The sequence below is a fragment of the Passer domesticus genome, chromosome 12, assembly GCF_036417665.1.
Source record: "Passer domesticus isolate bPasDom1 chromosome 12, bPasDom1.hap1, whole genome shotgun sequence".
Taxonomy (NCBI): Eukaryota; Metazoa; Chordata; class Aves; order Passeriformes; family Passeridae; genus Passer; species Passer domesticus.
This window is the reverse complement of record NC_087485.1, coordinates 9598020-9624001: the sequence shown is the minus strand read 5'-3', so window position 1 is coordinate 9624001 and position 25982 is coordinate 9598020. Positions and strand designations below refer to the sequence as shown.

The 25982-nt window shown below is 39.1% G+C and overlaps 3 long non-coding RNA genes across 7 annotated transcripts in view; 1 reads left to right on the top strand and 2 right to left on the bottom strand.

The window, feature by feature from the left end:
- The window catches only part of LOC135279265 (uncharacterized), a 510274-nt gene that overhangs the window by 266221 nt on the left and 218071 nt on the right, over positions 1 to 25982 (bottom strand). The gene's annotated exons all lie outside the window — the stretch shown is intronic.
- LOC135279270 (uncharacterized) lies at positions 1776 to 11191 on the bottom strand. Of its 2 annotated transcripts, XR_010346555.1 has the most exons (4): positions 9047 to 11191; positions 7605 to 7734; positions 5228 to 5374; positions 1776 to 3191 (listed from the first exon to the last, which is right to left on the bottom strand). It is a non-coding gene; the product is annotated as an uncharacterized LOC135279270 (long non-coding RNA). The 2 variants fall into 2 exon arrangements; XR_010346556.1 differs by lacking the exons at positions 1776 to 3191; positions 7605 to 7734 and having other exon boundaries at positions 5349 to 5374.
- Positions 9348 to 25982, top strand: LOC135279267 (uncharacterized). Of its 2 annotated transcripts, none has more exons than XR_010346550.1 (3): positions 9348 to 11016; positions 23825 to 23917; positions 25266 to 25982. It is a non-coding gene; the product is annotated as an uncharacterized LOC135279267 (long non-coding RNA). The 2 variants fall into 2 exon arrangements; XR_010346549.1 differs by lacking the exon at positions 9348 to 11016 and adding an exon at positions 11621 to 11765.

Sequence of the window (25982 nt, the reverse complement as noted above, 5' to 3'; positions counted from 1 at the left end):
TCCATGCCATGATTGTTTTTTAATTATTTTCAAGCAAATATTTTAAAGGGATACTTTCAGAAGAAAGCCTTTTTTATTTTTTTTAAAAACAGAGACCTGCTTAACTATTTTCATCTGTAAAAAGTAATTGTATTATTTTAACCACTGGCAGGAAATTCCATGCTGTGCATTGCTTCATATGAAGCCATTTGTAACTTTACAGCTTTTTAATTTTGCAACAGCTGTATAGAAAAGGAAAATGACCATGTAGAATTACATCACTCATGGCTGCTTCTCCATTAAAACAATATAACTAGAAAATGCTTGCATGTTCACAATAAATGCTGAAAAATACATTTGAGTGAACAGACGAGAAACATCTTCAGGATTTGCAAAGATACCAAGCTGATCTAGAAGGGTTTCAGTTTAAGACTAGCAAATGCAAACTCATCAGTTACCCATTTGAACTTTAATAAAACTTAATCTTTTTAAAGGAGTGGAAAGCTAAACTCAGGAAATTTGGTGTTCGTCTGATTATAACTGTAAAGAAATATGTGTAAGGAACATTTGCTTTCAGGTATTAGTTCATATCAACATATGAGAGTGAAACATTCACATTGAATGCTGGATTATAAAAAAAATTACTATTTCCATAGTCAGGTTATGGACACATTCTAAATTTTTTAAAAGCAACTATTCACTCACATTTATTCTGCAACCTATCCTTGATATAAGCCTGATGTTCACAGAATGAAGATTATGCAGTAAATAAAGACCACACTTCTTTCAAGTATCCACTGCCTGGGGTATCACTATATCATTGGTCTCTTCGGAAAATACTGAGTACTAAAGACACATCAAAGAACATTTGTGATCAACTGATAATCTGGAGAGTACTTTGCTGCTCATATACTTTCTGAATCATGACTGGTGTTATCTATCTGTGAAAGAAGAGTAGAAAGAAGAAAGGGGCATTTGTTGCCTAAAAACCAAGAATATTGTATCCAGATGGACAATATTTATAATACATTTAGACACTTGAAATGGGCAGCAAATTAAAAAAGTGTTCATTTATATGTGAAATATGTAAAATATACAAACACTACAATATAAGACAAAAATGCAAACATAGCTACAGATCACACTAGTGGTAAAAAAATTACATGTTCATGTGTCCAGTCTACCAGCTTTGAACTACTTTCAAGTGCAATTTGAATGCAGAAATATCTATGACATACCACAGATAACTCTCTAAGGTCCTACAGAAAGGTACTTCATAGAACTATGCTTCTGCCCAACAATTTTCACAAAATGAGTTTTGCTGTTTATGAAATTATTTTGCAACCTGACTTCCACGGCGCCTCTCATTTCCATCATTTTTTTCTGCAAAAACTCTTTTGCCAAGGAAAGGTGCACTTTCACTGCTACCTTTCTGGATCAAAGGCATTAGTAGGACCTGCTGGGCCACTTCTTTTCATGAAATAGTCATAATATTACAGTCTGCTTTTCTGTGTTTTTTTCTGAACCACAGCAGAGTGGTTCAAAAATTATTCATTGAAAACATACAGACAAAAATTTATATAATTTCCTGGGGAAATCAGATTTAAAAGAAAAATCATGTACCCACTTGGATTCACCTGTCATCTGAATTCACCTGAAAGAAAATTTTGCAGTGGCCTTCAAACTCCACTGCACAGCAAAGCCCAGCTCAGAGCGTGAGTTACACTGGCTTACATTTAGGTCTCAAACACAGGCTCTGCTCCACAAAATCCACATAGGGAGTTTCCAGTACACGAGTAGTCAGTGATGAGAAGTTTCTTGCTTCTTCCATGTTCTGTACATGGATCAGGTAACTAGGAATTATTATCCTTAAGTACAGGAACACACATAGAGAAACTGCTGAGGTGCCTTTCTATGTGCCACAAATACTCTTTTACTGATTCACCACTTTCTTACCTAGCTCTCCTTATAGGCACAAAATTAATATATAGACATGGCATTTATATGTTAGAGATATCATCCTTCAGGATTCTGCTCTGCTCATATGGCAGGTCAAATTCAATCGTCAGACATAAGAGTTACGTTCCTACTTGATCCCTTCACCTTAATCCAAAAATATACATTTGAAATCAATTCTCTCTGTTCAACATCACAGGAAATTACATATATGTCAGTACCGATTGAGGTATCAGTTGACTCAAATTACATTTTCTAATGCACTGAAATACTTGTTTTGGTAATGACACTGAGGAATAAAGGAAAATAAGATAAAAACAAGACTTATACTTATCTCTGATATGAAAGCAAGATAGTTTTTTTTCAGATTACAGTGTAGTTTTACATTGATTTTTGATATGAGAAAGCTCTGTCAAATTATTTTTCTAAAATTTTTAACCATGTATACTAAACTTCTGGAAGACAGTAAAATCCTTTGTGTTTTCAATCTGGTATCATGCCTGTCCTGCCTGCACACAATTGTCCATCTCGATTAAAAGCATTTGTTACTTTCTTCAGTGTAAAAGTACATATACGTAAAGAATTTTCAGAGAAAAGCTCCTGAACTCTGTTTCAGCATAGAAAAATGAGGACAGTATTTTGTACATGTGTTTTTTTAATATTCTACAATTTCTCATGTGACCAACTTTTAGAACAACACATACACAAACACAAAAAAAGCAGTGCAACAAACTGCATTCCTTATTTTCAAGATAAACCTTTCCAACCTCTGCCAATATATGGGAGCCTTTAAACAGGGTCCTTCATTCAGACAAAGCATTTCCGCACATTCCTAAGCCCCTCCATATGTGGGATGCTCAGCTTCATGTAACACTTCTGCTCCATCAGCAGCATAGAACCACATGTTCAAGTGATGTCCTAAACTGGGACAGATTTCCAAGCTGGGCCAGACACAGACAATTGCTAAATACTTCCAAAATCCCAGCTGACATCTCCAGAGAATGGGGTTTTCCCCCTATTTCTTGAGAATACTTTTCCACTTCTCTCATTCATAAGCTTTCCAGGTTTCTAGGATGTATTACATATCTAGGCTGATTTCATAGGAGATCCACCTTCCACAGGACTACTAGTTTGCTGCTTCTAGTATTCTCTATTACAGAACACTTGCTTTTTAAGCCCAGTAGCATTCAACATGTTGTCACTTCATATAAAAGGTTGCATTCCTAGTATTTCTACATTTTGAATAATTTTCCAGGCTGGAAAAGGAAGAAGGAATGAATATCGGGTCCCTTTAAAAAAAAAAAAAACAAAACAAAACCAAACCATATACACAAAAACCCCCAACAATAATGTCTATTTTTAGAAGCACCCAATAATTCCCTGGGAAGGTTTATGTGTGATACCAAGAGTGTTAGTCTTCCAGCTTTTCACAGTAACTGACTCGTTGCCAAAGACCCTGAAAGTCACTGCTGATCTCAGATCTGTTTCTGTGGATCCTCTCTACATTACCATTTCAGTTAATCATTACTAGGATATGAATCAAAAACATTAAAAGGTTTGGTTCTCTAGACAAGTTATTACAACATAAGAAGGTGTGGATTTATCAGTGAACCTGCTGCCCTGCAGTACCTTCTTTTACATGTCCTTGTTCCACAGTAAACCTGAAGTGGTCTATCTCCCCACCTTCACTGTGGTGAAAGCCACTCATTTTTACTGGGAAGGACATGGATGGAACAATTGTTCCAGAGCGGTCATTGGTGCAAAGTTCCCAGGTTGTCTGAGGATAACTTGTGCTTGTAGCCTTTCTAACACTAATCCCTCTCCCTTATCAATTCCAGTTGGGCAGAAGGTTATTTGAAAGGAGGAGAACAAACATGCAAAGCAGACGGAAACAATTTCCAAAGTGGGTTCATTTTAGCAGGGAGTTTCTCTATTTCCAAACAAAGGCATGAACTCAGCAATACTCCTTGATGATGCATGTTTTTGAAAAAGCTGTAAATGTTTTTTTTAGTTCACTTAAGGCTGCATTGTAAGAGATAAGCTTTAATTTTCAAGTTAGCTGCTGACTGCACAAATGCTGAAGTGGAAGTGGCTGTATAGCAGTCATGTCGACTAATGAGGTACTCCAAGAAGAATCTGGTTACTCACTCTCCCAACATGTACATAAACTCAAGCTTTCAGAATGACTCAGTCAACACTGAAGATGAGTCTTGAAAGCTTGTTTATGTTGTTGCAGGGTACTGTATGTACTATGGCTGGATGTACTTAGTAATGCCAGTAGTTAATGCACACATCTATAAAACAACAAATAATAAATTTCTGCGCTCCCAGAAGCTGAAAATCTGGATGCAATGTTAATTAAGGAATTACCATCAGACCACACTGGAAAGTTCCTAATACCTACTCCTTAGACCCTGAGAGTGCTTCTGCTGCAGACCCCCAACTCCCCTGACATTCGCTGTTTCATAATAGATCTTCCTGGATGCATGTGTTAGCTCTGATGGCAATCAGACCTCCACTGCTACACACACTCCATGTGTTTAAAAACAAAGGTCATTTGGTGAAGACATTATTAGTTACTGCGCACGATTTTGCCATGTAGACTACTGTATACTGTGATGTAAGTGGGAAAAATGATGGCAGTGAATAGATGTAATTATATGTAGAACCAGTGACACGCCACATACAATTCGCAAAGTACAACACAATCAGAGTGTCAATTATTTAAGCCATAATTAACATAGCTCTGCATGTCTTTCCAGGGCTCTCACAGAACATAGAGCATTGTTATAGTGGAAGAAAAGAGAAAATAAAATATTAATGGAGGACTGCTTTGTTCTCAGCACAGTGAGATAGAGGTGGTTGTAAAAACCGGATTCCTGCAGTTGCTACCGCTTTAATTAGGAAGGTCGCTATCTTCCTAGACTTCCTTGGATTCCTTTAATTTCCACAGAGGAAAACGGCTTCTGAATTTTATTGAACACAGTTGAATTTTTATTTTCAAAAATCAAAACAGAAACATTTCTTGGCATCTGTTATGAGCACTGGGTGTTATTTGCTCTTTAGAGATAAAGCTGTTTTTATACAGGGATATAGCTTGTGGGGAAAAAAAAAGAAGGGCCAAATATATTCGTACTGGGAAAGCTGCTCAACAGGGATATCACAGTCAGCAGAAAATATCTAGCCAACCTAATTCATCCCATGCTAGAATCCACTTAAGGCCAAGGAAATACAATAGATAATATATAGTTTCACAACACTGAACCAAATGCTGACATTAACTCGTTCATACCTGGAATCTAACAACTTTTTTTCTGTAGAAACAGTACAACTCCAACAGGCACAAGAGCTTCAGCATCTCCTCGCATCAAAGTGGAGATGGCAATGGCAGGAAATCATCTGTGTTTCGTGGCTAAATGAAAGCTTGGCTGTCCTTTATCTGAAATATAGCCCAGATAGAATCATTGACAAAGCATCCAAAACTAACACCAAAATACAAAACAGGGGCAGACAAATGACTAAATAGCACCACGTTATCACCATTATTCTCCTACTAAATCCAAAACACAACCCTGTACCAGCTGCTAAGAGGAAAATAACACCATCCCAGCTAAAACTAGTACAGATATAAAGGTTAAAATTTAGAGAGGGAGTTTCCAGGAAGTAAAAGAAAAAAAAAATAAAAAGGCCTGCATAAAATCTGCTCTTCAAATGCCAGAGGTCTTTTTTTGTAATTCATTCTTGGACATCATTCCAGCCAAAGCTGTTTGTATGCGGGAAAAACAAAACAGGAAACGTGAGAAGAGATTATCCATGTGGTACTCGGGGTAGCTCCAACTCAAGCGTCTCTTCCTTTGATTCTAGAAAGGGTTTTCTAAATCTAAGCCTGCAAATAGTCAGCACTGCTCTTCCTTTGAGAGCAAGGATTGTTGGGTGTTTGAATGAATTCAATGCAAATATGATTAAGTTGCATTTACTCATACAACTGAATATAAAATTAGTCTTCATGAAGCCAAGATGTCTGGATGGGATTAGAATTGCAGATGCTTTTGAAGATGGCAACCAGTGCCACTTTTCACATATCGTTTTTTCAGGTATAGTTTCCATAATGTGACTTGTAATTGCATGGAACTCCATATTTTCCATAAAGATGCATGCAAATGGAGCTCAAGACCTATTTAGATTACTTAAAAGATGCATTCCTCTCATGATAACTTCATATTTGACTGAATTTAATTCCAGCATCGCATCAGTGACCTTATTAATAGACCCAAACACTTCTGCTTTACCATTTTTACTAAACATGTCTTGTTAACAGATAGGCTTTAAAAGTAAATCTTCAGAGAGAGTTCATCCTTTGAACTCTCACCATGAAGCGATTCCCACAAGAAGGAATGGCAGAGAGTACTTGCAAGAGCACATCCATCCCCCAGCAGAGCTGTGTGCAGAGGGATGTCCTGCCACCCAGACAGGTAAGGCAGGCAGTGGATAAAGACCAGGAGATCCTTAAGCACTGGTTTAGTAATAATCTTGACAAGCTTCAGAGATCTCCCAACACCTGAGTGCCCAGAGACATGCACACCAGGCAGGCACTCGCCACACTTTGTGCCTTCCCTCAGAACTGATGTCATTTCTCTCGCCATGCTGCCCATTTGCTCTTTTTCTGCTTTCAGAGGGTAACTGAATCATGGCTGCTGAAAAATAGTTTCTAGGCTTTTTCCTGAACTACATGATGCAGGTCTTTTGAGTATGAGAGCTGAACAGGTTAATGAGGGTGCAGATAGCAGCTGTGGGATGGGAACTGCATCTGGCTCGTGGTGTGGGTACCTGCACAGCACAGGTCTTCAGCAGAAGAACAGAAAAGGACTTGTGTGACTTTGACAATAAGATTCATTACATATTTAACAGACAACAGCAGTGATCTCTTTTATGATCTTTAGGCCCAATCCTGTGCCCACTATAATTACAAATACTAAATAATACAAATACAAATAATACAAATAATAAAATTAATTATAATCACACAGTAGATTTGAATTGATTTTAGAGAAATCACAAACACCTATCTTCTGTTCCCCGACTGAAGTTACTCTGTGTATTTATTTTTTACAGCTATTTTTGTAGATTGGCTCTGTATCTCTAGATAACAACAATTTTGTCACTGACAGCAATGGAAGTAGTGACTATTTGTACATGATATCAGTAAATACAAAATAGGGGACTTTTTAATTATAGACCTCAGATAATTTCCATAGTATCTTTCAGAGCAGAACATTAAACTGTCTTTGTCTCAACCCTTGAATTTTACTCTTTTCCCCCCCCCTTTGTCAACTCCAACATGCAAGCAAGAAACCAATAGATCAGACTACAACTGGAGTTAAAGTTTGGGTGACATACACACAAAATCACCCCGTTACTCCCAAACTCTTAATAATATGGATCTAACCAGGTCCTGAGCAATAGAGCAGACCAGGCAGGGTTGCTGCTGAGAAGAGAGAAAGGAGAAATCTAAGACTGCTCCTTTTGCACAGAAATTCAGATTACGTTTTGCTCCAGAGCTCAGCACTGAGAAAGTATCCTTAAGATATGGTACATATGATTTTCAGCTTCAGAACCTGCTTCTCACTGAAATACACAGCAAAATACACCGCACAACCCTTTTGGTTCACCTGTCTCCATGGGCAGTCCTATGGAAGTGACCTCCCAGGGCCTCTGTTCACAGCCTGGTCCTGGGCAAGGGGAGCTGGGCAGCAGGGAACAATCCACAGGAGTAGGCTGGCAGACAATTTTTAAAGAGAACTATAGAGATTTTAGAGGAGAAGACTACAAAATTGTATTGCATATGTTATGGACATTTAGAGATGTATTTTGAGAGTAGCTACTGATAAGTAAGCTTAATTTAGACAGACACATGTGGTGATTTCACAAGTAGAGCACATGATAAATTCACAGGAACTTAGCCCTGTGTCGTGTTCAGTGCAAACATACATGGCTTTTTCATTTAAAAATTCTGCAGAGCTGGGCAGAACCTAATTACAACCAATTCAGAATGTAGAAGTGAGAAAAGGGTAAGATGTGAAAAAAGTATAAAAAGCATAGCTTCAGAAAGCTTAAGGTGAAAATTTTAAAACTTACAGAAAAAGTTCAGGGGAAACCCAAAGTCTTATGTTGCCATAAATCATAGTGATCTGATTAAGGAAGATCCCAAGGAAATGTCAACAGGACAGCATACAGACAGCAGAGCATTCCCTAGTAAGGGTACATGAGAATATTAAACACAATAGTCATTGCCTTATAAAAAACTGAAGACAGACAAGAAATATCAAAAATATAAGCTGCTGTGGCAAAACTAACCCAGCCACATCACTCTGGAGATATGTGGGGTGCGTAACTAATGAGGAACAAGCCACTATGGCTTACACACAACGAAGGAAGAGCTAGAAATACCAGAAATGAGAAACAAGGCCATGACAAATTAGGTAGAAACTTTTAAATCTTGCAATTCAGAAGTTTTCCAAAATTAAATATTGCAAGCTAAATATGGTGTCAACATTCATTTCTTTATCTAAAGAAATAAAGCTACCAAAAAAATAAAACAAAAAACCGAAAACAGTGTCAGGGATCTATTTTTCTTCTCAGTGTTATCAAGAAAGAGCAATCTAGATGCAGGAATACAAAAGGGCCAGGATAAAATCTGGTAAAATTATACTTCCCTGAAATAGAGAGGGGGAAATAACACCGCAATTCTGATGGAGCAAAGGAAGAACAGCTTGTCTACCAAAGTGTTTCTAGTGATACTGGAGAGAGAATGATCTTGGACTATCTATAAGACAGACTGTTTTCCTTCTTTGGTTGTGATTAGTGCCAAAAAAAGTACTGAAGAGCTTGAAAAAGGACTCTGTGAAGGTTAGACTCCTGAAAATAGATTAAATATTCTGAATAGACAAAATAATTCCCTAAAATTATGGACTATATTTGAAGAGTAAAGAATCAGTGTTAGCACACAGACAGATGGGTTCTGGAAGATTTAATTTATCTGAAAAAACAACAAACTCCAGTGTTAACCAAAAGGCAGAGAGGTTGTGAAAAATGAGAAGCTTGTGGAAAGTACCTCCTGTACGGCAGCTGGTCCTTGTCCCACGGCAATTGTCAAGGAGGAGGACTAGGTTTGCAAAGCAGAGCTAAAGTGGGAAAAGACAACAAAAACTTAAAGCCTTTAATAGTGATGAGAACAGCCATGTGAAGTGCCTGGTTTTTGGGTCAGAATTGAACAGCCAGAGGCTCATGGGCAGAGGTTTAGGGAACCAGGGGCCTGTGTGGGCAGCTCACTGTGCAGGGACAGCACACAGGTGTTCCCATGGGGGAATGTGTTCTGACTTCACAGAGGAGAAGAAAAACAGAATCTGATTACATAGAAGGCAAGCTGCTCTAGACCCACTAGGATTTCTATCCAAACCCCAATGACTGGTAATACAGTGGCATCTCTAGAACAGTAGCTTGTCTAATCACCCTTAAAATTAATGTCATTTTGAATACAATAATGCTTCAGATTCCTTGAAGTACTTACATAGTACTTCAGCAAACTACTAGAAGAGTTTTGGATGAGACCAGATACTATGGGAGTTCTTTCCCACCCTGAGTACCCATTGCTGCATAGTTCATTTGACAAGTACTATCAATGCCACAGTTTTCCAATCCAGTGTTTCTTCATGCTTTTTTTCTGTCTAGCAGACAATCTAGTACTACCATGTTGACATGAAGCTTTTCAATGTCCTCTAGTTAATTTGTTTAACTTTATATATAGTTTTATCTCACATCGTTTTTGGGCTTTTTTTTGGCCTAGTAAGCTGTCCATGATAAGAAAGTTTAGAAAAAAAGTCAAGGTCAACAGTCATTTACCATCTAAGCTTTCCCTAGGTATCTTTTTATTCTGAGGACAGGGAAAAGTGTGCTAAATTCAGATGTCACCATGCGGTCAGGGCTGACAAATGTTGACTATTTCTTAGAATAATACTCATGTTGTAGCTGTCCAGTGTGGTCCTGTGGGGTTTTGTTAGCTGGTATGTTAGCAAAACAGAGATCCAAACATGAAACCTTTCTTTCCTCAATGTGGGTGTTCAGGAAGTTACATGACTGTGAAATCCATAGGATATAATTGAAACAGTTTTGCAATCTAATGAGAGAGAACTCAAAATAGGGCCTTTGTGGTATTTGCACATTGAAAACAATTGGGAGTTTTCCCTGAAAAATATCCAAGGACTGAGTCCCCAGAGCAATATTTTCCACGGCACCAAGTCTACACCAGTGCACCATCAGTCTCACTCAGGCCTCAAAAATAAAGCCTAAAAGGACACAAATGATATATATGCCTTGGGCTGAGCTTCAACCCAAGCGTAAATTTCCTCTGAAAACAATTTAATGTTGCTTTCATCATCACTGGCAAAGATACTGCTTACAAACACTATTATAAAGTACTTTCTTACTCAGAGCCTGATGACAAGCAGCCCCTCTCCTAAGTTTAACCAAACAAAATAACAATAAAATATGGTTTGTACCCATCTGGGCAATTATCACTAGATGCTGGAAAGTAATAATAGTGTGTCTACATAGTAGATGGTCGCATTTCCAGAATGAAATTAAACTAGGTCCAGAACAGGAACTGGTTCTAACCACACAATAAAATTTAGCTGGAAGTTGAAAAATGCAGTTCAGGCAGGGATCAGTCTCCTTGTCTTAACTCTTGCTGTTTCATCTCTCCTGCAGCTCTGTCCCTGAGCCCTGCAGACCCTTTGGTGCTCTGCAGGGAGTTAAACAGGGTCCTTGCTCAGAGGCCTCGGAAAGCTCCTTATCTACAGATCTGAGCACCTTCTTTTGTTACACTGGGCTCTGTTTGTTTCTCTCTTAATCTCAGCAGAGTCTTGTATTCTTTTAGCTTTTTGCCCTTTCACGTGAGGGATTACCAGTGTCGCTGGCAGGCTTTGCTGAGAGCTGGAGTACCTCTGGAAGGGCGCTGCCCCTTCTCCCTGTGCATCCAGCCACGGCACAGCCCCTGCAATGATGGAACACCCAGCCCCGGGAATGGTAACCTGCACTGACACTTCAGGGGCTGTACTGAGAGGAATGATAGAGGCAGAGGGCAGGGGAAAGACAGGGATCTCTGGGTGGTGGGGCAGACGGGGATCTCTGGGTGGTGGGACAGACGGGGATCTCTGGGTGGTGGGACAGACGGGGATCTCTGGATGGTGGGACAGACGGGGATCTCTGGGTGGTGGGACAGACGGGGATCTCTGGGTGGTGGGATAGACGGGGATCTCTGGGTGGTGGGACAGACGGGGATCTCTGGGTGGTGGGACAGACGGGGATCTCTGGGTGGTGGGGCAGACGGGGATCTCTGGGTGGTGGGACAGACGGGGATCTCTGGGTGGTGGGACAGACAGGGATCTCTGGGTGGTGGGACAGGAGCGAGCTTCAGCCGCCTTAGGCGAGTGAAAAGGTGGCGGTGTCAGAGCCACGGCGCGGGCAGGGGCAGCACAGGAGCCATGCTGTGCATGACAGGAGGGAGCAGATGGCACTGAGGTGACAGGGCTCGGTGCGGGGCAGAGCTGTGCCAGGGCACAGTCACACACAGCGGGACATGGGCAGGAGGTGAAGGCGGCCGCAGCGCAGCTCCCCGGCCATGGTGCTGCCCGGCCTGCTGGGCCGCACGGCAGCGGGACACAAGGCCAGCCTTCCGAGAGAAATAACACCTTGCCAAAACTGAAAAAGGTGACAGGAGAGGAAGGGGGATGAGGTTATAAGGCTTTAGAAAGCCCTGGACAATTTCAAATGCTGTGAGTACAATCAAAAATCGTTGTGGGATCTGGATCCAAACCAGCAGCAATGAGAATGTGCTAGTGTAGTTTTACCGTAGTAGCATATATGCCATGCCATAGCTACACTGCAAGGAACAGTACACCAAGATAAGTGTCTGATGTAGAATTTTTAACTTCTCTTTCACACTTATTTTCTGTTTAAAAGACCAGAAATCTGCTGTCAAATAAACTTATTCTTTCTCATAGAAGTTTATTTAATCTCCAGCTTTACCACAAGCCCTTCCCCCTCCATCTCAAAATACACTCTTTCAATAAAGTAAAAATCCTAATTTCTATTGCTAGGCATACAGTTACCTCAAATAAGCATGTAAAAAAGCACAGATTATTTGGCAGGGGGCAGGGAGGATTGCCAGTTTTAAACCTTTACATTTTCATGTCTGCCCAATTAGGAAATTAGAAACAAAATGATCAGTTGAAATTTAAACCTAAATGCTTCGGAAGCAGTTCCCTTGTCCATTTTTTCTTTACTGCTTTTACAACAGAATCTGAATCTATTTGTTATTTCAAGTGTTGGCCTATTTTCAGCAGTGATTATGATGGTACCACAATGTGCAACTTGACATCTCCTCCTCTCCTCTCATTCAAAGTCTCCCAGGGCCCAGCCATTTCACACAGGCTTGCTTTAGGCATTTATTAAATATGCACCTTCCAGTAGGGTTTAAAAACACCAACTAATCTCATCAGAGGCCAGAGACCTCCAGATATGTAAATCTACATCTGTTCCTCTTCAAAGGAAAGATTCTCCTGGATTACTCCAGGAGAAATGCATCCCACCCGGATATAGCCACTGAACCAGAGAAAAAGAACTCCCATGGCAAACGTGCCACCTCAAACTCACCAAGATCCAACGACAATGAAATTACACTTAATGTAATTCACTGTTAGCTTTAAGGAGCAATTAAGTAAAAGGCAGTACAGCACTTGCCGTAGGCTGTTGGTTCCAACAGGGGCCAGTGGAAAGAGGCATATAACGTTAAAATTGGTAACGTTAGTATTAACATAAGGATGAACTGTAGGTGGCTGCTCGACTACAGTGCTGTAAAATAGCAGAGTCCATTAACAAGCAGCAATCACCCTTCCCTTTTTTCTTTTTTAAAGTGTGCTGTAGATGTTTGCCAGTGAAAGCATGCAGCAATAATTAACTGTCTATTAGCTTTATAAAAAAAACCAGAATTCTCTCCCTCCCCAATGCCCCACCAGTATCCTCACCTTCCCATACTGAGAGGAGAGATCAAACAATTTTATGAAAAATTTTTCAGGGCTATTAGAGAGAGACTACACATTTCACTTCAGCAGAGCAGCCTTGCACCCAGCACATTCACTTCTCAAGTGAGAGTGAGCCTTTACTTGGATTTTTACATCCCATTTTGCATAAGACAATTTTAAGCGTGAGCACAAAGGATTTTTCTCAGCACCAAGTCACGTTCTGTACATGTATGATGTGTTTCCCATCATTGCTAGAGATGCCTACATGTATCTAAGAAATATAGCCTTAAAAGACACAAATTTGCAAGCCAGAAATTAATGTGAAATCTAATGTGCTTTTCATTCACTCATAGCCCCATGGTTTCATTGACTACAATTCAGATTCAGTATTTGACCATCACAAAAAATAATCTGAGTGTTCTACTGTCTCCTGTTTTTACATTTTTGTTTGATAGATTTTTGGTAAGCTGCAGAATTTTTGGCTGAATCAGACAAATAAATACAGTCTATCTCATTTGGGAAAAAGGTATTGAATAGTACATTCAAATATTTTTTAAAAAACACTCCTGAAGTACAGCAGATAATTTTGTAATTAGATCATTTACTCAAGTTTCAGATACTTAAAATACATTTATATACATTTCTGAGATTCTGAAAAATTTCTTGGCTGAACACAGTCTGTACACTCTGGATTTCATATAACTATAAGAGGCTGTTATAGTGATTTTACTATGCTTAAAGTTTATAAAAGCACAGCTTTATGATTAAGGGATTTGAAGATTTTTACTTTATTTATTTACTAAACAGGCAAAATGTAGCAACTACAAAGATATGGGGGTTATATCCCTTAAGAAAGACAGAAGAGAGGTGAAAAATGGTTTAAAAAAGAGTGAAAGGAGTATAAAATTACTTAAAATAAAAATTCATGTCTAATGAAGCCATCACATAAAAAGTGAAACTCATATGCTCAATTACAGCTTATATTTTTCTCACAGATAAGATCTGAGCAAACTCTTTAAAAGTCAACATTTTCTGTCATAACAGCAGTTCTACCTCTCACATGGCAAACAAACTACACAAAAAGGAGGGAAAGATGAAACAAGGGATATGGGCCGTGTGAATGGACCTAAATCTTTTAATTAACACCCTCTGAAAAGCACACTCTTTTTCCACCAAACTAATAAAAAGTGTGAGTGTGGGGTCTTTGTTGTTGCTCAAGCCTTGCCTGCGCTCTAAGGAACTGAGGAAAGGCTAATCAGGGTTATTTAAAGCCACTTTCTACTTGCCAGGCTCCAATATCTCATTAATTCACTCTTAGTTGGCATCATTGTCTGATAGTGTTTGAAAACCACCAAAGAAACAAGGATTTCCCCTAATCCTGTCCATCAGAGGTAACTCTCTGGAAGAGGATACCACACCGCAGTATGTAGGACATGGGATACAAGTGTGCACATAGGGAAATTCACTCTTTTCATGCAAACTACCATTCTCTGTAGCTCAATACATACCTGACAAATCTAATGAGAAGATGCCTGTTTAGGCCTGAACTTTATAATAAAAAGAACAGATGTTATGATGATAGTTTAAAGAAATCATCTTGAGTAACTAATCTTTGCTTGGAACTATTGCCTGGTTTCTTTAATCATATTTGCAACAGTTTGACACAAGAAAAATTAATAGTTGGCCATGTGCATATTTTACTTGAGAAAAGAAAGATTTTGATCATGGTCACAGGTCAGAAAAGCAATTGTTTCAATTAGTTTGTTGTCATAAACTACAGCATTCAGTTGAAGATGAGGACTGCTGTTCTGGGATATATGTCTTGGAACAACTCTAACTCTGGGGACTGGAGGAAAACCTCAATAATACCAGCATGCAAATCTTCAGCTGAGCATCATCCCTGTCATGTCCAGAGACAGATGAACTGAGCACTAGTGACCTTTCCAAGAAGTTTCTCCTCTGTACAAACCAGCCTTTATTGCCCACCAATACTAAAAGCAGCATTTATAAACACAATCAAATGATGCCTTAAAGGATCAGCACATCACTGAGTACTCCCTCCCCAGTGGCTGCTATAATTCACCTTTCTTTGACCAGGCCAGGCCACTATTGGGAAGCAGCTGGCTATCAGACCTAACTCTCTTCACATAGCCCCAGTTTCTCTTTAATTTCTGTAAAGGGAACAAAGTAAGATTCCCTTACAAGGTGACTGCAGTGAAACAGCCCAGAACCACAGCTCCCAGTTTAGTATCGTAAATACTTTTAAATGTTTTCATCTTTTGATATTTTACTTACTTTGTAATGCATATCTTTGCCATTTGAATTCTTATTTTTTATTAGGTATTAAGCAAAGTTAAGTTTCTAAGGATGCTGCGAAATTTCCATCATAGAGTTGCAACCCAGAATACCCAATTGTCATGGCCATACTTATCCTATAATGAATATTTACTATAGATGCTAAGCAGGAAAGATTCAGATGTTTTGCTGTATGAAGCACCTTCAAACCCTTCTAAGGAAGTGCATCAGTCCACAAATTACCTTCACAGCTTTCCAAAACCAGGATCTTTCTTCACTGTTGTATTTTAAGGTGAGGCAAAAATTCAGGAAAAGCACATATATGATTTGTACTGTAAACACAGGTGAACCATGATAGAGGTAACATGAATTACCCACATCCCAGTTCAGATGCCATTAGCACTGGATTTCTTGCTGAGCTCAGAGCTCTCAACACCATTGATGATACATATGTTCACAGGTTATGGTTCATGAAAGACACACTTGAAACAGGGGAATGTGCAGCTATTTCCTACTGACTTTAATTTCCCCTGTTTCTAAGTACATTTTATCCTGCACTGCTACAATAGAAGTCTTCTAGAGTTAACAGTAGACAAAATAAACAATTACTTCATCAGCAATCAATTGTGGACCAGCAGGGCAGTGCCATTGGTTAGTGCTGCTATCACCGTGCTCTGATACTTTCTGACAGTCTTCAATATTTCCTCTGTATCACAGACGACTGTCCCAGACTCAGAACTCTTCGTTCAGTTTTTCACATTTCTAAGTGCAGTTTCAGTTTTAATCTATATCTTTAGAAAGAGCTTACTTTGTCTCATGCATTTTATATGCCCTTTACTATTATGGGGAAGGAAAATGTAAGTATTGATTCTGGACTAGGTAGGATTACTGAATCACAAAGACATATGCTGAAACTGCAGCATAAAATGTATTCTATAAAACAAAGTGAAATAAGTGGAAAATGATTGAAGCACAAATTGTTTATGAATCCCTATAGAACACAGTTATATAAACTAAAAGGGAGAGAAGTCCTTATATCAAGCAGTATAAAACCTAAATAATACATTTTTTCCTGCACCTGACAAAATCAACACACAAATAGGAATATTATGCCCCAAAATTTTTAATTAATAGCAAGCCATGCATACCACAGTATATGGGCCTGAAAAATTTGCCAAAAACGGTGGTGTCTTTAAACTTTAAATAGTGGGAACAATTTTATAAATCTTCTTAAGGTACATGGTTTCATTAAAAGATCAGTTAGTATTTACATCAAATCCAAGGAATGCAGACTATAGAAAAAAGATTTTCCACTTAGTCTGAAATCTGTGTAATTTCAAATCTTCAAGTTAGCTAAGGGTGAAGGTATTTCAGAAGCTAAAAATATTATCTTGTTGTGTATTTGTGCCATAATAAACACGGATACAACAATACCCCATATAAAATGAGACTCCAGTCAGTAGACTAATGTAGATAAATGTGGGCTTTCTATTCTGCTGGACACCTCACCTTATTTTATATTACAATGCTACTTTATTGCCTCTGCTGTGGTTGTGAAGTGTCACCAATTCTCTGGCTAATTAAAAGATGGGCAGCAGATTGCCATTAATGAGATTTGGCTTCCACAAAATGAGGCTCTCTTGGTGTGTGGCTGCGTAAGTCAGCTAAGAGAATCAGACCTCCCCTTAGATGAAGGGAATCTGTACAGATCACATTGAAGTAAATCTAAAAGTAATCCGCTGTATAAAGGAATGAGCTTTTTGCAATTGTATTTTTGAGTGTATGCAGGGGTCCCCCTTAGGGTTTTGCAGCCACAAAGATATCACACTCAATCGAGCTGGGATCTTGGAAGAAATACATAGCCAAGAGAAAACAAAGCTTTCAGGTCTGCTGTATATGTATATGACCACATAAAAAAGCCCAAATCTAGCTAAAGCTATTCTTCTCCATGCTTCAGTGGATGGGAGGAGGAAAAAAAGAGATACTAACATAAAAAAATTACCACTAAAAAAACTTCTCTCAAGACTTTTATCCCCAGTAAGACCTTTATTCTTCTGACCTTTATCAAGATCAAAAAAGATCAAGAGGCATAAGAGCTTGATCTCTTGTGTGGTAATGACCCTATTTTAGCAAGTTACTATCCTATTAAAAAAAATAAACATTATTCATCTCTTTTAACAACTCGTACATATTAAGACAAAAATGTACATGTTCAAATAAAGTCTGCTGACTTCAGTGGAACTTCACCTAGCCCACTGCAGCTTGAACAAAGGCAGCACCATCTCCTTCTGGAAACCCACTACTGGTGAAGCCTTCTGCAGAGGAAGCCCCAACACTCTGCACCCAAAGAGCAGCCAGGATGAACCAATCCACTGCTGCCCTTCTGCATGCCAGGACAGGAATTTTACACTGGGGATTCCTCACCCTCTGGCTGTTACCCAAATCCTGCATTCCCAGAGGATTCTACCCAAGAAAGGGCACCCAAAGGTGTTTCATAACATGTGAAGATTTCATATCAAAGCTGGAGAAACTCCAGTGGAAATTGCATTGGGGGGTCTGTTAGAGGCCATATGTCTGTATGTCACTCTTGAATTTATAAAGGTGGTATTAATCTCTAGAAGAGATTTTTTTCTCAAGTTACTCCTGGAATGAATTCACCCCAAGTTTCTTTAAGTTATTTTCCATTCTCAAAGTTTTAAATAATTCTCAACAAGACAAGCATGTGCATAGGATGCCAATCCACATGCATCAGAACCTAGGCCAGCAACTGTCTTCATGGGCTGAGAAAAATTTTATCCATCATCTTGTTACTCCTTCATTTTCCATTAGGTGGGATAAACTCTTGCTGCATCATCAGAGAGCAGCCACTGTTTGAAACAGATCTGCCAACACAGGCCGCTGGGCAGAGCTCAGATAACAGTTCTTATTTTCCTAATCTCAGCAATATATATTTTTATATATAAATAATGCCTTATATATATGTCATATTTATCTATATATACATAAAATATACATGACCCGCACACATAAAATTCAAATACAGACTTTAGAACTGATAAATACAGACTGCCACCCCAAGCCTTCCCAGCAGCTTTCCAACCTGCCTTTGTGCAGTTGTGTTTGACAACAGTCTGAGCTGCAATTTGAGGGCCTGAAAGTTCAAAGTCATGTCAGAGTTTCAGTCCCCTCTTTCTTTTTCTCTCGCACTTATTTGAGTTGTTTCTGCTTTTGGTCTTTTCTTTGGAAGTATGTGTTTTCAGCAGCTATCTCAGGAGAATGAGTTATGTTCTCTTCCCAAATCTTTAGAGAACTTTGTCTTGCTTTCCTCATACATAAAATAAAGTCAGAATTTAAATCACTGGTTTTAGAAACAATGGATCTTTTGAAGTGCTTTGATGCGCATTGATTCCATATATGCCATATTTTAATAGTTTTAAATAATCAGCAAACTATAGAAGCAAAATGCATATAGAAACAAAATTCAGAGAAGTATTTTAATTAAAGGCACTTTGGTGTCCACATCCAGGATACTGAAATTCCTAGGAGACTGCTGATTTGATATACAGCATACGTCTATGACAGACAGAAGGATCAATAAATACATGCTTTTTTCCTACCATATAAACCTTTTGTTACCTCTTCTCCAGTGCACTCAGAGAACTTCCCTCCATCAGATTAGCTAATCTCCAAGTGATACCAACATAAAAAAAGCAAAGCTTTATCTTGACTGTATTATGACTCGTCCATCATTGGTTAATAGTTTCAATTTAAAAGTGCAAAAGGAAATACTGGCCACAAAGGAATGGTTTTAATTTGAGAAACATTCCAATTAATAGGATAGCTTAATTAAAAGAGCAGTTTAAAGTCTATAATATTAACTTAGTGGTGAAAATCTACAGAAATGCAGGATTTTTTTTTTAATGTACAAAAGTAACATTACTGATTTCAACAAAAATCTTAAAGAGTCATCGTTATTCAGAGAATGGTTACAAAAGTTAAAGCCAGGCAGAATTATGACAATTTTAGAAGTGTTGGGCTGCTCAGCCTTGTTGGACATGTACCAAATATTATTCAAACTAAATTCATGTGTTTGTACCAATCTTTGATATATATAAAAAAAAAATCTTTTTATTTCCCCACAAACATCTAACCTTTGGCCACTCTTTAGTGGAGCTGCATTTTCTACAGTGTACTCTTGGAGAACAAAGTACAACAGCAACTGGCAAAGTTTTTGAACATACTACTGGAGGGAGGCTCAAGGAGCCAAAATCATTATTTTTGTATGGAGTGTTTCATACCAAACACAAACACTGGGGGGTCCTGACTGAACTCCTTTGCCCTCCTGCCGTTTGTGCCTGTGATATTGGGCAATTACACAGCTTTGGCTGAAATAGTATGTTGGATAGGAAATTTCTCACTTATTGGGGAGTTTGGACTGCACTTGTCAACAAAAATGAGACCATATAGCAATCCTAATGAATTTAAGGGGTAAATCATCTTGCTTCTCTCCTAAGATCTAGCCACCTTCTGTTTTTTCCCTTCTTTAAATAGGATAGACCTTGCTCTATGCAGTTTGAAATTTAAAGGAAACCCACATCCCAAATTAATGTAAAACTACACCACAAATAAGAGTTCTATGGCTGAATAAGTCTGCGGGAGTTGCAATTAATGAGACTTGGCAGTGGCTTTTGCCAGCATGCTTATGCTACTGCTGAAACACACACACACACAGAGGCACAACACAGAGCCTTGCACATTGCAACACAACTATAAAGGACAGGTTCCATTAATCAAACTACTTTTCTTTTACCCAATACTTATTCCAAATACATTTGCATATTAGAAGGATTCCCAGTGATGAAAAAGCTTTTTCTAATCTTCTTTAAGACATCTTTTAGGAAAAGTTTGGGGTTAATCCTTTTTTTTTCTTTTGTTTTCACTTTTAGAGCAGAGCTCTTTATGTGAAATTTTGTGATTTCTCAACAGATTTCTGTCTCATTTCTACTCTACACTAACGTCTTTGTTCTAGTACACACATAAATGTATGTAGATGTATCACACAACAGTAATATACACAGACCTATATAACTCTAGATACTTAGCTCTTTTCTTGCATTCCCATTACTCCTAAAATAAGCAGAGTTTTTTAAGCTATCTTGACTTAGCATAGAAGTTTACCTATTTTAGCTCCCAAAGGAGAAGTCTGACTAAGAACTATTGAAACCCTCATGTTTAACCAATGGATGTTGCATTTAGTCGCATGGTTTAGTTGACATGATTGTGTTCAGTCAAAGGTTGGACTCAATGATCTTGCAAGTCTTTTTCAACCTCTATGGTCCATGACTCAGTTGCTCCATTCCACCTTTTTATTAGGACAAGCCCAGCAAAAATCCACTGGGCACTCCTCGGGTGGCTTTCTGTTTTAGAGTTAAATCAAATCCTGCTTTTCTCAAGTCCAGTGCTATCAATTTCACTCACAGCAGCACTGAACCCTGATATTCACATTGCCTTCCCTGACTGACCTCAGATATTACCAAAGAGTTTCTCAAGGCCTGTGATAGATCTTCACTTGATGTCATTTACTTAGTAAGTGGAACGGCAAAGGATCTTGAGTTGTGCCAGTGAGGAAGGCTTTCATATCTTCCTGCTAAGAAAAGTCACCTGAGACAAAGAGAATTTGTGCCCTCATGATCTGATCTCCAGGCAGGCTGAAGGGCTGGGGGGAATCACAAACCGGTTTGTGGGAGGTTGTTGGCCCCTATTTCCCCTCTGTTCTGCATCTGGCAGAGGCAGTGAGCTTTCCCCAGCAGGGCAGACAGTCCCTGAGTGGCTGGTGAGCGGGGAGCAGTCACCAAGGTCATGGAGGCTGCCCCACCTTGGCCTCCCTGGGGCTCAGTAATTGGCACCACGGCGGTGCCAGGCGCTCCGTGCCAGGCCACGGCACTGACAAACGTCCCGGAACCAAACGTGGACTTTTCAAACACACAAATTAAAATGCAGATTAACTCAGCGTATCAGCAGTGCTATAATTGCTGTTTCAGGAGAAAGGCCAGATAACTGCCCTGTTTTCTCATTGTTCTCTTTTAATAAGAGTCAACTTTGCAATTAAACAACTCCCTAAAAACACATATTGAGACAAATCTCACTTTGTTAGTAGGTCTGAGTGCTGGCTTGGTGCCCTATGGAAGGAAACTACTAGTCTGCAAGCAAGGTATTTCAGCACTTATATACTTTAATGGCTGTCACTGCTACAATTTTGAAGTACCTTTTCTGGAAAAAAAATAAAGGGTTGTTTGCAGCTAAAATATTTCTTGATCATTTTTCTCCAAATGTGAGAAATAATACTTTTATTCTTCATTATGCATTGATAAGGCAAATGAAGAGCTATATCAGATGATATAAGAGCAACATTCCTCTAAATGTGTAACTCATTGTACCCATATAATCACATAAGCCTTTATGAAGTACCTCAGCAGTGGAAAGCTACCAACATCCACAGGCTCTCTTGGTTTAAAATATCATACTAGGAAAGCAAATCCTCTCGTCCATGACTGTAACCAGACCAGCATTACTTCAGCTTTATAGGGCTAATACAGCTTGTTTGTTGCTGATTAACTGTACAGTAGATGTTCAAAAGTATTTTAGAGATGGCTCAAAAAACTTTTAATCCTTTCCCACCCCAAATTTCTTATCTGTCATGACATCTTTATGGGGGAGCCATTACATAAACCAAACAAAAATACCATAGAGCACATATCTATTGGAAACTCAGCACTGGAATATGCAGAGGCCAATTCAGTCCATGCACCGTCCACCAGAGCCAGTCCTCCTGATTTTGGTGCTGGGCCAGTTGTAATGAGAGAAAGGACAGCCACTTATTGATTCATCCTTTTTGCTACCCAAAATAAAGTTTACATATTATAAATGCAACAAAATACATCAAACTATTGCATTCTCCCATGTTTTATGTAGCTCCATGTGACTTCCTGCTGCAGTGTTCAAGTAGCCAATTTGCAAGTAGAGCAAATATTTGCAGTATTCAAGTCACCATTTGCAAACAGTTTGTAAATATTTTACCTTTTAAAGCCAATGGATTTTGTTGACATTGTTATATTGCTCTGCCAAACTATTATTACATATTTTTTTTTAATCAATGGGGAGATGCAGAATAAGATCCCCACACTGTTTCAAGCTAGTCTGAAAGGCAGTGGAAGGTCTGCAGCTAATGAATATCAATCCCCCCACTCCAGCACAACTTCAGCCTGACATCTCAGATGTCCAGACACAGGACAGGCACTTCATGAAGTTTTCAGTATGTTTAGCTTCTCTTCCTTGCTTTTGCATAAGATTTTATCTAGAAAGTAGGTAAGAAGTCAAGCAAAAGCATCCACATAGGTATGTGTCACTCTCCAAAACAAGCACAGAGGAATTTAAGGGGTTTTATTTGTTCAACACCACCAGATCACAAATAACAGATGGAAGTGAGAACTTAACCTGAAGTCCTAGAGTTGGATTGGATATAAAGGAAATAGGGCAAAAGTGGTGATTGGCCTTTAATTAATTTTACTCAGCAACAAATTTAACTATGTTAGAGTACTGAAACTGATTCCTAAAGAAAAACAGAGATCTTAGTCTGTGAAACCAAGTAGGGACTGCTTGGATATTTTACCCCCAACAAAATAGAATCTGACCCTTCTAGCTGTGAGGAATCTATTCTAATTGATGTTCTGATAAGGAAGTGTTGGAATAAATTTTCTTTTGCTGCACTACTTGAACTTGTGACATCCAGTTAAGTTTTCTTAATGTTGCCAGTGGCAACATCTTGTATATATCATGATTTGCTGAAGTTTCAGAATACTCTAAGGTGTCCAGAATATTAATAATCTTGCTTTTGTGGACTAAATTACTTTGTCTTCTTGTGTTGTTTCAGCAACAGTGTCCCCTCTGTTTGCAAAGGTGGAGTGCCTCACTACTAGCACTTGAGAGGAAAGAAAAAGCTCGAGTAGCTCATGCTGGGGGTCTCCCCCTTCCCTGCCCTCCCAGAACCCCTGCTCAAACACACACAGCTCCCAGGGGACAAAACACACATGCTAAACACTTTATAAAGCAGAGAGCAATGCAATGGCTTAGCATGGAGCCCAAGTAATGCTTTGTGTAACTTCACTGATTTCTGTGGAATTAAACCTAGGTGGCTTTTGGCACAACCAGTCCAGCAGCGTAGAGGGGGCTTTTATTCTGAGGGCCTGGTTTTGCTGGCACAAGGGGGCAATTCACAGAGCACAAGGAACAGCAGCTAGTGAGGGGGGCTGTCAGCAAGGACAGGCCCAGGATGAAGGATCAAACAGGAGCTGAAGAATGCCTTGTTTTTACTGGTGCATTAAAAATACAAATAAATCAGGCAGTGTATAGCTTACAACCATGTAGCATTGCTGCCTGCCTTAAAGTCTTAGTGGTGTGCTTTAAGAGTATTCATGTTATCACCTGATCTTTTCTACTTACCATAATAATTAATGTAGGAGCAGTACTCAGAGGGACCAGCTCCAAGGCCACAGAGGGGAAGAAGAAAGAGTACATTTCAAGAGGACTCCTTTTCTCAAATAAATAAAGAGGTACTTGAAAACCATATCAAATATCTAAAGCTGAATTTAATAACCACTTTTTACAGAGGTTTTTTGTTTTTCATTGAATTATGCAATATTATCTGAAAAAGTAGCATCTATAATTAACTGACAACAGGATTTGAACCAAGTAGGAAGAAATGGTGATAAAAAGCATGTTCTTTATTCCCCAAATTTAGTGAAATTGTACTTAAATAGAGGCTGGGGGGAGACAGGAACAACATGAGCACAAAATCCCCTATCCCACTTGTAAATGTGTACAACACTTGTATTTTTTCTTTCCTGCTAATCTAAAGTACCGTGTACATAGATTCTACTCATATCCCCAAAAGCCAGCTTTTAGGGAGTAGAAATAGCAGAAATAATTTAGTGCAATAGTGCTTTTATTTTATTTATTTTTTTTTTGCTATGCCTTGCTGCCTGCAGTGGCATTGTCCCTGCTATATTCCAATGGTGAGGCTTTAGGCAGGCAGCACAGAGCTCTGCAAGAGCTCATCTTGGCTCTGCTCTGCTCCTTCCTTACAGCAACTTCTCCCAGGCACAGCCCGACCTTCCTGCCCTGCCACCCCGGTGGGAATGGCAGCCCCAGCTCTGCCACACTGCTGCAGTGCTGACCTGTCCTCCCCCTGACACAGGAACTGCAATGGGCAGTCACAGGCAGGTAACCCATGTCCCCATGTCCCAAGCATCTCAGAGGAACTCCTTGCTAGAGCACATCATCCCCAAAAACACCCCAAAGAAGATGGTCTCCTACGTAATGAATAATCTGGCCCTGCTGAGCCCCTTCCTTCCTGAAGTTCTGCTTTCATAAGAAAGCATGCCCTTTGAAGTTCAGAGTCAGAATAAATTATATTGTTTAAGAGAAGCAATGCTTACTGAGTCATGCAAAATTCTTTAACGTAGACTGGATTCAAGAGATTAAGGATGAGCATGTATACTTTAATCCAGAGAAAACTGTACAAAGTGGCTAAGATTTCACCAAACATTTTTGTGAAGTTGTAGCATGGGTTTCACTCCTTTTGTCAGTCTCTTCTTTCTCACTCCTTACCTCTGCAGAAGGGCCAACACACAGCTGCCCCTTCAAATTACTTGGTGCAGCTCTATGAGTGCAAAGACTACAGATCACTTACACAAACTTTTCTAGTGATTAGCAGTACAGGTTGCCATAAAAAGCAGACAGCTTCTGGTACAGTGAGCTAATTAGGTGGTTACTACAAAATAATGGAAACAGAAAGTAATTACGCTGTTGTAGGTATTACTGCTAACATACTACCTCTTATCTTGGTAACATTGCAGATAATTAGCTCATGTCACTACACTGGTATTTTTCTCTGTGCAGTTTTACATCTCAAAAAAGTAGAAAAGTTCCGTGATTAATAACTACTCCAGAAAGTTTATAAAAGACCCAACTGCTCAAGAGACAAAGGACCACAGAAGCTTCAACTGGCCAAGAGATCAAGTACCAGCAACAAATGCACTCTGTGATGGAAAACCTGATTAAAATTTCTCAAAGAAATCATTATGGGTGAGAAACTAATTGAAAGACCTCCCTCCTGCCAGAGCTTTGCTAGAAAGAGAAGACTTCAAAGGCATAGAGGGAGAGCTAATGTTTTCACACTTAAAACTGAAAAAAGGCAATCCTCATGTTTGTGTTTGTTCAGTACACACTTCTCAAATGTTGCCCCCTCACGCTCTAAATCTGCTGGGTGGAAGATCTAAACCTTGAATATACAATGCTTTTTAGCTGGGGTGTATGGTGCTATTCTTCCATGCTGTGTGCCTGCCTATTCATGCGCTTTTATTCTTTATTCTTCAGACTGATATATAGTAAACAATATGGTTAGCCACTTAGAATTCTCTGGGTTATTAAAATGTGAGTAGCATTTTTTTTCCCTCTCTCCTGGATTTCATCTGGAACCACTACCTAATTAATATCCAGAACCCAGCAGGAATCTGAATAATAATAAAACAAAACTTTTGTTGTTCCTTAAATAAATCTGTGTAATTTAAACCACAATCATGGGGATTTCATCAAAAGTAACTCAGCTCTTCCAAA